Raw genomic sequence first — 14,582 nt, 5'->3', positions numbered from 1 at the left:
CAGTCTGTTGTGGGGAAACTTGTCGTTCGGCTTACGGAGGTCCTTATAGATCACATCTACCATTCTGCTCTCAATTCGCCCCAAAAATGTTGGGGTTGTTCAGAAATGAATTTCATGCTGTGATCTGAATGTTAAGATAAAAGAAGAACAGGCTTTCATGATCTTCAGTTTGTTCATGATTTTTCTCCTTTTATTGAGATTGCTTCTTTCACTGACTTATAAGAATGAAACTATACCTTGAATGCCTTTGTAGCATACCATAGGAACTCAACACAGTGTTTTCCTTCCAGTATGGTGGCAGCCCTAAAACATTGTTCAAATCACACTGAGTGGAATCTTAGTGAATGCGTATAGAACACAACCTTGTCATTTGCAAGTTTTACACATTAGAAGAGAACAGTTTGGTTGTGTGTTGACTGGACTGTTCTAATACTGTCAGCATTTTCTATCCATACATTGAAAAGGGAAGGGGTAGAATTAAAGGTAACACAAGTAGTTATAAGGACAAAAGGGTAACTAGGGAGAGAATAGGGCTCCTCAAAGATCAGCAAGGTGATCTTTATGTGGAGCCGCAGGAGATGGGGAAGATACTAAACGAGTATTTTTCATCAATACTTAACAGTGGACAAGGACATGGAAGATATAGAATGTGGGGAAATAGATGGTGACATCTCAAAAAATGTACATATTACAGAGGAGAAAGTGCTGGATGTTTTGAAACGCACAAAAGTGGATAAATCCCCAGGACCTGATCAGGTGTACCCTAGAATTCTGTGGGAAGCTAGAGAAGTGATTACTGGGCCTCTTGCTGAGATATTTGTATCATCAATAGTCACTGGTGAGGTGCCGGAAGACTAGAGGTTGGCTAACGTGCCACTGTTTAAGAAGGGTGGTAAGGACAAGCTAGGGAACTATAGACCAGTGAACCTGATGTTGGTGGTGGGCAGGTTGTTGGCGATAATCCTGAGGGACAGAATGTACATGTATTTGGAAAGGCAAGGACTGATTAGGGATAATCAATATGGCTTTGTGCGTGGGAAATCATGTCTCACAAATTTGATTGAGTTTTTTGAAGAAGTAACAAAGAGGATTGATGAGGGCAGAGCGGTAGATGTGATCCATATGGACTTCAGTACGGCATTTGACAAGGTTCCCCACAGGAGACTGATTAGCAAGGTTCGATCTTATGGAATACAGGGAGAACTAGCCATTTGGATACAGAACTGGTTCAAAGGTAGAAGACAGAGGGTGGTGGTGGAGGTTTTTCAGACTGGAGGCCTGTGACTAGTGGAGTGCCATAAGGATCAGTGCTGGGTCCACTACTTTTTGTCATTTATATAAATGATGTGAGCATAACAGGTATAGTTAGTACGTTTGCTGTTGACACCAAAATTGGAGGTGTAGTGGACAACAAAGAAGGTTACCTCAGATTACAACGGGATCTTGATCAGATGGGCCAATGGGCTGAGAAGTGGCAGATGGATTTAATTTGGATAAATGTGAGGTGCTGCATTTTTGGGGAAGCAAATCTTAGCAGGATGTATACACATAATGGTAAAATCCTAGGAAGTGTTGCTGAACAAAAAGACCTTGGAGTGCAGGTTCATAGCTCCTTGAAAGTGGAGTTGCATGTGGATAGGATAGTGAAGAAGGTGTTTGGTATGCTTTATTGGTCAGAATATTGAGTACAGGAGTTGGGAGGTCATGTTGCGGCTGTATCGGACATTGGTTAGGCCACTGTTGGTATATTGTGTGCAATTCCGGTCTCTTTCCTTTTGGAAAGATGTTGTAAAACTTGAATAGGGTCAGAAAAGATTTGCAAGGATGTTTCCAGGGTTGAAGGATTTGAGCTACAGGGCAAGGGCTGTTTTCCGTGGAGAGTTGGAGGCTGAGGGGTGACCTTATAGAGGTTTACAAAATCATGAGGGGCATGGATAGGATAAGTAGACAAAGTATTTTCACCGGGGTGGGAGAGTCCAGAACTAGAGGGCATAGGTTTAGGATGAGAGGGGAAAGATATAAAAGAGACCTAAGGGGCAACTTTTTCACGCAGAGGGTGGTACATGTATGGAATGAACTGCCAGAGGAAATGGTGGAGGCTGGTACAATTGCAATTTCAAAAGGCATTTGGATGGGTATATAAATAGGAAGGGTTTAGAGGGATATCAGCCAGGTGCCGGCACGTGGGACTAGAATGGGTTGGGATATCTGGTCGTCATGGGCAAGTTGGACTGAAGCGTCTGTTTCTGCACTGTCCATCTCTGTGATTCCATGACTTTAAGTGGGTGTTTCCTGCCTGACCACTTTACACTCACACACACACACACACACATATACACTCTCTCTCACAGACACTCACAACCCCCCACCCCAGACAGACAGACACACACACAACACACATGCACCCTCTCGCAGACTTAGACACTCTACACTCACATACACTCTCACACTCTCAACCCCGCACCCCAGACACGCACACAAACCCACATGCACCGACATATGTATATGTTTGTGGGGGTGAATTTGTACTTGCAGAGTTACATTGTACTTTGCTCAAAAACTGCATGAATCCATGTAAGACTCTCTTAACTCACTTTTTCGATTAGAATCAGTCCAAACATTATGGCACAGACAGGGAACACAGGGGGCTAACACCTTAAACATATTATATGGCTGACACCAATTGTTACAGTTAACCTGAGAATGTAACTTTTTAAAAAAAGTTTTGTGATTTATATATGAAAGAAGTGAAACTATAATGGTAAATATAACAGATGAAAGACTCAACAAACAATCAAGGTATTTTTCAATGTATAATTTCAGTTACATCACACTGTAAACTTTTGCTATAAATTCTGTGTCTTACAATTATGTACTCCACAACCACCTGATGAAGGAGCAGCGCTCCGAAAGCTAGTGCTTCCAATTAAACCTGTTGGACTATAACCTGGTGTTGTGTGATTTTTAACTTTGTACATTCTGCCTGATAGACATAGAGGTATGTATCACAGTCTCATAATAAGCAGTTTTCCCTATGAGAATGGAGAAGTTTCATTCTGTTGCTTGCAAATTGATGGATTTCTCTACCCCAGGGAGAGATGGGGTGCTCAGCTCGGAGTACATTCAAAACAGATGTACAGATTTATTTTGATCAAGAAGGGGATAAGATGGGAAATGTAATTTGAGGTACTCTATCATCCATGATCTTATTCATGATGGAGCAGGCTGAGGGAGGTCACGTGACTGCTTTTGGTTTTATTGCTCACATTCCAAATTCTAGGGAATGCAAACTCAAATCATACAACCTGTCCTCTCTTTAACACATACAGAGTTGAGAATCTGCTCTGTGCCTACTTTGGCCTTTTTAGACCTATTACATCAAATCCTCATTATCCATAGGAGATTGGGCATAGACTTCCCAAGGATAACAAAAAATACAACTACCACTCCTTTGTTGCAGTCTTATGTAGCACAAAGGATGACACAATCAGACCAGACGAGTCAATGTGGAGATATTGAGGACTGCAGATGTGGAGCAGTCAGAGTTGATAAAGTCTGGCGCTGGAAAAGGCACAGCAGGTCAGGCAGCATCTCAGGAACACGAGAGTCAATGTTTTAGGTTTCATCCATCAGGACTGGGGAGGGGCAAGGGGACTGAAGGAAAGGTATTTGGGATGGCGATAGGTGGGCGAAGGAAGGAGGTGATTGTGATAGATCAGTGGGAGGTGTGGAGTGGATAGGTGGGAAGAAGATGGACAGGTAGGTCAGGTCAAGAGGGCAGAGTCGGGTCAGAGGATTGGACCTGAGATGGCATTGTTGTAGAGGGAGGAGGAAAACTTCTTCACGGTGGCACCTGAGTCTGCTCCGCCCTTTTGATCTGACATACCTGTCCATTTTCCTTCTCACCTATCGGCTCCACACTTCCCACCGACCTATCACAGTCACCTCCTACCTTCACCTACCTATGGCCATGTTAACTCACTTCCCCCAGTACTATCTCCCCTCTCCTTATTTATCTCGCTGCCCCTTCCCCATCCCCAATCCTGATGAAGGGTCAAACCCAAAGCATAAACTCTCTTGCTCCTCAGATACTGCCTGACCTGCTTTGCTTTTTCCAGCGCCGAATCAATGGGGAAACGAATACAGGATCTGGGGCTGATTTTTGGGATGTATGTAGATCCATAAGATGTGAGTCAACAGATAGTGAGGAGTGAGTGTATCTGGGTATTGTGTGTTAGTAAGACAATTTTGGTAAATTGTAAAACAAAAATGTACAATACCATTCATAATCTCTGAATACCCCAAGTACTTCACATCCAATTCATTTTGCAGTGTTGTCACCATTGAAGAAAATACAGCAGTTGGTACACACCAAATTTCTTACAGCAACGTGATAATGATTAGAAAATCTGTAGCGATTTGGAATTGGTTTACGTCCACTTGAGAAAGCAGAGAGACAGCCTGAGATTACCATCTCCTCTCAGACAATGCAGCACTCCCTCAGTACTGTACTGGGAGATCCAGCTTAGCTTTTTGTCCTTAAGTCCTTGAATCGTACAACCTTCTGGATATTTAAGGCTGATATTTATGACCTGCTGAGCTTCAGTAAACCATTATATTAATAAATTCATTCCATGATATTAGGTGTTTTACAATTTGGCACCTACAGAAATAAAATAATATAAAAATACTCTATTGAAGCAGAAGAGATTGTAAAGGGAAATCTTGAGCAAGTGAGTAATGATTAATTATTCTTTCCAATTCTCTAACTCTATGGAATGTGTACATTTGACCTTGTGTGGTTTTATACATTAGTAATGTCACTTTATGAAACATTCCACACCTCTTCAAAATGAATTGCAATCAATATTCTCACCAGTTAAAGGAGTGAATCATTTAAGTTTGCTTTTTTTCTCTATAATTGAATACTACTTATTTCAGATGCATGACTTTAACCAGATGACTGATTAAACATCTAAGTGTTGCAAAGAAACTGACCTTAATGCGTTGTTCTTCCCCTTGTCGAGAAAGTATTTTAATATTAATCCCTCGAGTATAATTCACCACTGAATCAACATATAGTAACAAGTATAAGTTTTAGGTAGGCATCATTCACTGACATTTATTTGACTTGATCTTGGAATTCTGTCATAATGTGGGAGGCCAAGCAAGACAGTGTACTTTAGAAATACAGTAACAGGCACAGCATATACCTCATGGTACGGAATAAAATTAACTGACCTCTCTGCTCTCTCTCGAATCAAATCATCTACCTTTTCATATAGCAGCTGAATTATGATGCTCAAAATCAGGGGAAAGGTCTATGCCTCTGAGTAATGGTGCACCCTTAGCATTAAAGAGGCTGTTTTTAATCAAAAGGACCTTAGAAATTATGCATATTACTTTATACATTTACATCAAGGACTTGACCATTGTAAGTCTCAAATACTTTTCATATTTTTGGATCATCTATTAATAGTTCAAATCCCATAAATGTTTTATCTCTGGAGATGGTCTGGACAGCTAATATATATAATCCTTATTGAAATGACATTCACCACATTTTGTTCACCATTTTACTTTCAGCATGCAAACAAATTTGAATATTGGTTTAATAAACTGCACATTTAGAAATATCAATAGTGCAGTCATACTGTGGAATTACGAAAGAGCAACATAAAAATGGGCTTGTAATTTTAAAAGATCTGGTTACATTTAACCATAAGTAAATTTACTTTGGCACAAGTTTGTACTTACTAATCTCCTTCCCAAAGATGTCATTTTATACTGTAATGGCTTCAGAAATAAGTAATGGAATCATTGATACAACAGATAGGGATAATGAATAATTTATTTCACTTTCAAGTAGAATGTTTATCAATCTGATATTCTAAACCTATTAAAACTTACTTAAATTGTCAGTTCACCCTTTTCACAAGTGGAAGAAATTCTCAAACATAGCAATTTAAAGATATTCATAGTTAACAAAATCATGCAACAGTCCAGCGTAGAGGAAGGCCATTTAGCCCATTGAGTTTGTAACAGCTCTTTCAAAGAGCATTCAAGTTTGTTTCACTTTGCTCTTTTGTCATAGCCTTGCAGTATTTTTACCTTCAAAATATTTATCCAATTACCATTTGAATCTGTAACCACCAGTCTCTCAGGCAGTATTTCCATATTCCAATCAGTTGTTAAAAAACACTTTTTCTCATGTCACCTCTGGTTCTTTTACCAGTTACCTTAAATTTATAAATAGCTACTCTTCAGCTCCTGTAACCAATGGGTGGGTGTTTATTCTATCTAAACCTGTGACAATTTTGAACACATCAGTGAAATCTCCTCATAGCCTTCTCTGCTCTATGGGAATGATCATTGCTTCTCTTACAGAGTCATAGAGATGTACAGCACAGACACAGATCCTTCGTCCAACTTGTCCATGCTGACCAGATATCCTAAATTCATCTAGTCCCATTTGCCAGCACTTGGCTCATATCCATCTAAACCCTCCCTATCCATATATCCAACTAAATCCTTCCTAATCATTACCCATCCAGATGCCTTTTAAATGTTGCAATTGTACTAGCCTCCACCGCTTCCTCTGGCAGCTCATTCCATACACGCATCACCTTCTGCATGAAAAAGTTGCCCCTTAAGTCTCTTTTATATCTTTCCCCTCTCACCCTCAACCTATGCCCTCTAGTTCTGGACTTCCCCACCCCAGGGAAAAGACTTTGTCTATTTATCCTATCCACGCCTCTCATGATTTTATAAACCTCTATAAGGTCACCCCTCAGCCTCCGAAGCTCCAGGTAAAACAGCCCCAGCCTATTCAGCCTCTCTCTATAGTTCAAATCCTCCAACTCAGGCAACATCCTTGTAAATATTTTCTGAACCCTTACAAGTTTCACAACATCCTTCCAATACAAAGGAGACCAGAACCACATGCAATATTCCAAAAGTGGCCTAACTGATGTCCTGTACAGCCGTGACATGACCTCCCAACTCCTATACTCAATACTCTGACCAATAAAGGAAAGCATATCAAATGATTTCTTCACTATCCTATCTACCTGTGACTTTACTTTCAAGGAGCTATGAACCTGCACTCCAAGGTGTCTTTGTTCAGCAAGATCCAGCTAACTGAAGTGCCTCATTAATGAAACCACTCGAGTAAATTTTTTCTGTACCATCCCCAGAAGAACCCTCTCCTTTACACTCTTCTTAAAGTGATGTGTGCAGCTCCATCTGGGCTGAACCGGTGTTTTGTAGACATTCAGCATAACATCCTGGCTTTGGACTCTATGCCATTTTATTAGCTGTTTTGTTAACCTGTCACACCACCTTCAGAAGTGCACAAGTATTTCTGAGTCTCCCTAAACTTGTACATGCTTTCAGATTGTTATAATCACCATGTGTTGTCTTGCTTCATCCTGTCTACCAAAATGTAGCAGCTCACACACTTTTCTGTGTTGTATCCATCCATTCCACCCGCCTGTACTCTTGAGGATTTGTTGTCCTTTGTGCAGTGAAGATGTCCCTACCTTGTGACCCAGGTTCAAGTCCCACATGAGGTGTGTAGTAACATGTCTGAACAGGGTGATTAATAATACCTAAACTCTTGTTACTAAGTAAACTTTAAAAATATTTCACAATACAGCTGGCTTATATTTAAATTGATAGAAGTAAAATTTTAATTTCCATAGTACCATTCATGCTCTCAGAATGAAACAAAGTGCTTTATAGGCAATGAAGAACTTTTGAAGTGTGAACACTGTTATACTCGTCTGTTGTCCCAGAAAACCATCAACAATCTGCCATGAGCAGAATTTCATTAACATGGTCATCAATTTGGATATGTTTTCATGAATAGATTGGGTCATTAACAATGCCTGGTTGTAGTCTTGAAATAAGGACCTACTTGGAAAGGTGATGATTTCAGCAAGGTGTTCGATAGTTATTGGGTCTTTTGCTGCTCCTTAGTTTGGCCCAGTTATGGTCTAACATTTTCCATGCAAATCAACTTTGACCTCTTCACTTAAACTTTCATAATACCAAACATTTTGTTTTTGTATACTCTATGTAAATCTACAAGACAAAAACCGATCCAGTACTTATGTTCCACACAATCTTCCTGCTATCTTAACTCAAAAATTGTGTTGCTGGAAAAGCGCAGCAGGTCAGGCAGCATCCAAGGAGCAGGAGAATCGACGTTTTGGGCATAAGCCCTTCTTCATCGTCGATTCTCCTACTCCTTGGATGCTGCCTGACCTGCTGCGCTTTTCCAGCAACACATTTTTCAACTCTGGTCTCCAGCATCTGCAGTCCTCACTTTCTCCCTGCTATCTTAACCCTTGTGGTTGGAGGGTTCCCAGGCGGAAGATGAGGTGCTCTTCCTCCAACCGTCGTGTTGCCATGGTCTGGCGATGGAGGAGTCCAAGGATATTGGGGAGACAGGCCGCCTACTTGCAGAACGTTTCAGAGAACACCTCTGGGACACCCGGACCAACCAACCCAACCACCCCGTAGCCCAACACATTAACTCCCCCTCCCACTCCATCAAGGACATGCAGGCCCTTAGACTTCTCCATCGCCAGACCATGGCAACACGACGGTTGGGGGAAGAGCGCCTCATCTTCCGCCTGGGAACCCTCCAACCACAAGGGATGAACTCAGATTTCTCCAGTTTCCTCATTTCCCCTCCCCCCACCTTGTCTCAGTCAAATCCCTCGAACTCAGCACCGCCTTCCTAACCTCCAATCTTCTTCCTGACCTCTCTGCCGCCACCCCACTCCGGCCTATCACCCTCACCTTGACCTCCCTCCACCTATCGCATTTCCAACGCCCCTCCCCCAAGTCCCTCCTCCCTACCTTTTATCTTAGCCTGCTGGACACACTTTCCTCATTCCTGAAGAAGGGCTTATGCCCGAAACGTCGATTCTCCTGTTCCTTGGATGCTGCCTGACCTGCTGCGCTTTTCCAGGAACACATTTTCAGCTCTGATCTCCAGCATATGCAGTCCTCACTTTCTCCACTGACCAATCATTCTACCCACTTATGAAATGTTAAGATTTAACCTTAAAAAGATATGTCAAATCAGTTATATATTACCTAAAAAGTGAACATGTATTTCCAAAACTTATTGACAAACTTAGATGACATTGTACAAACCATGTTAGGTTTGTTTCCATAATTTGTCACATCATCCAATTCCTGTTGTATGCTTGATGCCTACTGTTGGGTGTTTCTGTTCTCACTGTTTGCTGATAGCTTCCACAATTTTAAAAGAAAAAGGCATCCACAGAAAGCATCAGGAGACAAAACTATGTTAATGGTGGACTTATAATTTGAACTGGAATAGCCTCCTACTGTGCTCTTTCATTCCAGCAGTCTGTAATTAAATTAACTGAGGTTTCAGCGTACGTTGTGTGTTCAGGACCCATTCTGAGCCCTTGATCTATTGCTGTGTCAATGCAGGACTGTAGGAGGTGCTGTAGTGTAGGAACTGCTGTCTTTTGGTGGCATGGTTTCAGTCAACGATCAATCTGCCCTCAGATGTAAAAGACCCCATGGCACTATTTGAATAAGAATAGGGGAGCCCTCCCTGTGCCCGGATCAGTATTTTGTCCTCAATTACAAAAAAATGATCTGGTCATTAACACATGGCACTTTGAAGGAGCTTGCTATGAGCAAAATGGTTTTCACAGTTCCCACATTACAGTAGTTACTGTCCTTCCAAATTACTTAGTTGGCTGTAAAGCATCTGGGGTGTCCTGAGTTTGTGAAAGTTGCTATCGAAATGGAAATCTTACTTTTATTCATTCAAAAGAAGTTGGTTTTGAAAAACTCAAGAGTAGATGATGACAGCAAGATTTGGAAATAGTTATCAAAAGGAGCTGAAAGTCCAGGGATTATTTATACAGGAACAGAAAGTGAGTTGAGGGGATTTACTGGGAGGGTCTTATGCTTCAGGGTGGCTTTGAAAATGGAAAACTTTTCATTTCTGGTTGGAGGTTATCAATGAGCATAGATGGTAAAAGACATATTGGGGGATCTGCTTCATAGAGAGAAAGATCATTGAGGCAGCACTGTTTCATTTCTTAAAGAACGTGTAGCTCAATTCTTGAGGACAGAGGGAGTTATGAAGGGGTAAGAGTGGTATGGACAGCTGGGCAGTGGGGTTAGTTATGAATTGTCTCACAAAGTACTAGCCAACACATGAAAGTTTTGGTCAGTATCTAGAAGATTATATTAAGCCTACGAATGTGGGATATTATAATGTTTCTTGTATTGTGTCAGCTGTGGCTCAGTTGGTCATTCTCTTGTCTTTGAATCAGATGATTCTGGGTTCAAGTCCCACTTGAGAATAGAAATCCAAACAGGCATTCCCCTGGCAATACTGTCCTGCAGGAGTGCAGCACTGTTGGAGGCACAGTCTTTCAGATGAGATACCCTATCTACCTGTTCACTTCCAGTCCTCACTGCTGCCTGTGCCCTCCTCGCCCCTGTCTCTGCCCTACCTCTTGCTGCTGGCCATATACCCACTTGCTCCTCAGTGCTGGCTGCATCCCTTGCTGACCAAATCAAGCTCTCGCACATTGGAGCATCAACTGGTGCACACTTTGGCTGCATTTGTAATAAATGCAATGACTTTCAATAAGAATGGGGTGGGGGTGTTTGTCCTGGTGCCCTGATGAGTATTTATCCCACAATCGATATCAGTAATAATCAGTTTACTTGGTCATTATTGCATTACAGTTTGTGAACGTTTGCTGAGTGCAATGGACTGAGTGTTTCCTTCTTTACAATTTTACAACATCACCATAAGTCCAAAACAGTTACATTTCTTTGATATATGCATTAGTCTTGACAGGCACTATATAAATGCAAGTTTTCTTTATGCTGTACGTTTCAGGAGTGATTTGAATGAAAATTTGCCATTTTTATTAATAGGTTATTTTATTCTTTTGGAGAGGTCATTGGAATATAGCTCTGTTAATTGATTCTCAGATTCCGGGAACATAACAAAACTAAAAACCTAGCAGAAATAATGGAGAATCTCGGGACTAGTATGACTGAAGGACAAAAATATATTATTAGTAAATGAAAGTAATACTAGAGAAATTAATGGGATTTTAAGTGGATAAATCCCTTTGACCCAATGATTCACCTCCTATAGTGTTGAAAGACGGGGCTGTAGAAATAGTAGATATGTTAGCGATCATCTGTTAAAATTGTGTCAACTCCAAAATGTTCCTACCAAATTAGAAGGTAGCATGTATAACTGCTATTTAAGAAAGGAGGGGGAGAGAAAACATGGGACTACAGACCTGTTAGCCTAACATTAGTTGTAGGGAAAGTGCTAAAATCTACAATGAAGGATGTGATAACAGGACATTCAGAAAATAATGGCAGGATTGAGCAAAGTCAACATGAATTCATAGAGGGGAAATCATGTTTGATAAACCTGCAAGAATTTTTTTGAGAATGTAATTGACACAGTAGGTAAAGGGTAACTGGTGGATGGGTACATTTAGATTTTCAAAAGGCTTTTGACAAGGCCCCAAACAAGAAATTGGTAAAAATTAGACCACATGGGATTTGGAGGAATACAATTGCCTGGATCGAGAACTGATTCACTTGCAGTAAACAGACAGTAGAAATAATAGCTGGTGTAATGGGGTAAAGATCATTGCTTGTACCCGAGCTATTCACAATCTGTATCAATGAGTTTTAACGTGGAATTTAAATATAAGATTTCCATGTTTGCAGAAGACAAAAAACTAGTGGGAACGCAAGTTGTGAGGATGATGCAAAAATGTTTCAAGGGGATTCAAAGATTTGGCAAAACGGAATACAATCTGCAGAGACGTGAATTGTATTTTGGTGGAAAAATAATGTAATTTTTGAATGATGAGAAGCTGGGAAATATTTTTAATTTCAAAGCGACTTGGACATCCAAGTTATTTGAAGTTAACATGCAAGGACAGCAAGCAATTAAGGAGGCAAATAATATGTTGGTCTTTATTTCAAAAGTGTTTGAGTACAAGGGTAAATATGTCTAATTCAATTACATAGAACCTTAGAGGGGCTCTACCTGTAACTTTGATCTCCTTAACCAAGGAAAGATTTACTTGCCATAGATAGAATATAATGAAGATTAGCCAAAGTAATTCCTGGAATGGAGTGATTGTTCTGTAAGAAAACATGAAATAATTGGGCCTTCATTTACTGGAGTTTAGAAGAATGAGAGGTCATCTGATCCAACCACACAAAATTCTCACAAGGATCAACTGGGTAGTTTCAGGAAAGTTGGGGGCTTGGTTGGGGGCTCTAGAACGAGGAGACATAGTCTCAAGGGCAGACCATTTCGGACTGAAATGAGGAAGAATTTCTTTACTCAGAGGGTAGTTAATCTTTGAAATTCTCTGCTGGAGAAAGCGGTGGAAGCTCAGCTGCTGAGTATGATCAAAAACCAAGATCAATAGATTTCTACATCGTAAAAACATCACGGGAAGCATGGAGTGTGCAAGGAAATGGTATTAAATCGATGACCAACCATGATCTCATTGAATGATGGAGTGGACTCAAGAGGCTGAATAGTCTACTGCTCATATTTTGTATATTCTGAAAATGGACCACTGCTATAGTGTGTGGGTAACTATGGATTTTCCATAGCATAATGGATGGATCAGTTTTAGCAAGGTGCAGTAAAACTGGTTTCAAATATTCACATATAAAAGAGAGGGTTCAGGCAATGTGATTGTCAAAAAAAAACAAGATTGAGTCCTTCAGATTAAGGATCTGTATTTGGCAGAGCATTTTGAACTAATACAGAATAGCTTCTTTCTTGAAACATCAATTGACCATCCTCTATAGTGTGTTGACATTTTAGTATAAAATGGGTATTTGAGTTTAATAGACCACCTAGTCAGCTTCATTTGTTCAAAAGTAACCAACATTCTCTGCATAGCTGAGCTAATACTTGCAGCAATGTTGTCAGCTAATAGGTGCACATACAAAGACAAGTTATAAATTATTTCATTCATTATACATGTCAATGTTCATTTTTTGTAGATTTAGACCTGGAACTTTATAACTTAACATAACGACATTCATGGCTTATCTTTTACTGGATTAAGGAGGTAAATCACGATCAGTGGAGGAGAAGCCAGTGCAATAAGGTCTGAGATGCTGATGGAATACAGATGCACAGAGCTGAGATAGAAAACTAATGATGCCAAATAATTTGGCTCAGATTTCTAGGAACATTAGATCCAGATATTCAAACCTTTTTCTTCCATTTAGATAGATCAAAGTTAATGTGTATTTTGACTTCATTTGTTTATTGTGTTTGTTCCGTATTCTTCAGCACCAATAATCATTTCGCATAACCTCTCAAGGGAGAGAATTTCAGATTTCCACTGCCCATTGTGTGAAGAAGGACTTCCTTATATGTCTCTAATATTAAGATTGTTCTCAATTCTTCCCATCAGAGGAAGTAATATCTTTGTCTATTGTATTTTATCCCTGAATCAAATAAACACCCATCTAATGTAATCTCAAGGAAATTTATAAAATCAAGCCTCACAAATCTCCCCTACATTGGGGAGACAGGACGCTTACTCACAGAGTACTTCAGAGAACATCTCTGGGACACCCGTACCCATCAACCCCACTGCCCTGTGGCCGAACACTTTAACTCCCCCTCCCACTCCGCCAAGGTCATGCAAGTCCTGGGCCTCCTCCATCACCACTCCCTTACCACCTGACGCCTGGAAGAAGAATGCCTCAGCTTCCTCCTCGGGACCCTCCAACCCCAGGGCATTAATATGGATTTCATCAGTTTCCTCATTTCCCCTCCCCCCACCTTACCCCAGCCCCACCCCCTCCCATTCATCTGTCCACCCCCAAGGCTCCCTGCCTCATTCCTGATGAAGGATTTTTGCCCGGAAATGCTGATTTTCCTGCTCCTCGGATGCTGCCTGAACTGCTGTGCTTTTCCAGCACCACACTCAACTCACAAATTAATGTCCTAGTACTGAATAATTCTGGTGAATCCATTGGTATTCACTCCAAGGCTTTACTTCCAGAGGTACAGTGCCTAAAATTTAATGTAGTTTCTGGAAATGCGGTTTAATTGAAGTTAAATACAACTAATACATAACTATCTTCCTTTTGATTCCAGGCAATTTGAGATAAAGACCAATGTTCCATTAACATTTTTGGCTTATTTTAACACCATGGAAATGGTGTTTTTGTGATCTGTGTACCTGAAGAGTCTTAAATCCTTTCCCTCTTTCATAATACCTCGTCTCGCACAACTAGGGAAATGTGATCTTATTCCAAAGTGCATGGCATTGAATCGCATTATACACTTTGGAGCTGGATAAGTCAGGGATTGATGGTTCACCAGGACTTTTAGGCAAGGATTTAGATGGGCAACATGGACAAGGTCTGTTTCCATGCTGTACATCTCTATGACACTATGACTCTATAATCTGTTCAACAGTTATACGGAAACATTTGTGATCATGGATTAAGTCAGTACTTTCAAGCCACTGGGTAAATTGGAAGTTTCTATA

Source organism: Chiloscyllium plagiosum, unplaced genomic scaffold (genome assembly GCF_037043375.1).
Source record: "Chiloscyllium plagiosum isolate Xiang-an unplaced genomic scaffold, Cpla_swu_hap1 HiC_scaffold_4, whole genome shotgun sequence".
In the NCBI taxonomy this organism is placed as follows: domain Eukaryota; kingdom Metazoa; phylum Chordata; class Chondrichthyes; order Orectolobiformes; family Hemiscylliidae; genus Chiloscyllium; species Chiloscyllium plagiosum.
Note: the sequence above shows the minus strand (reverse complement) of the source record.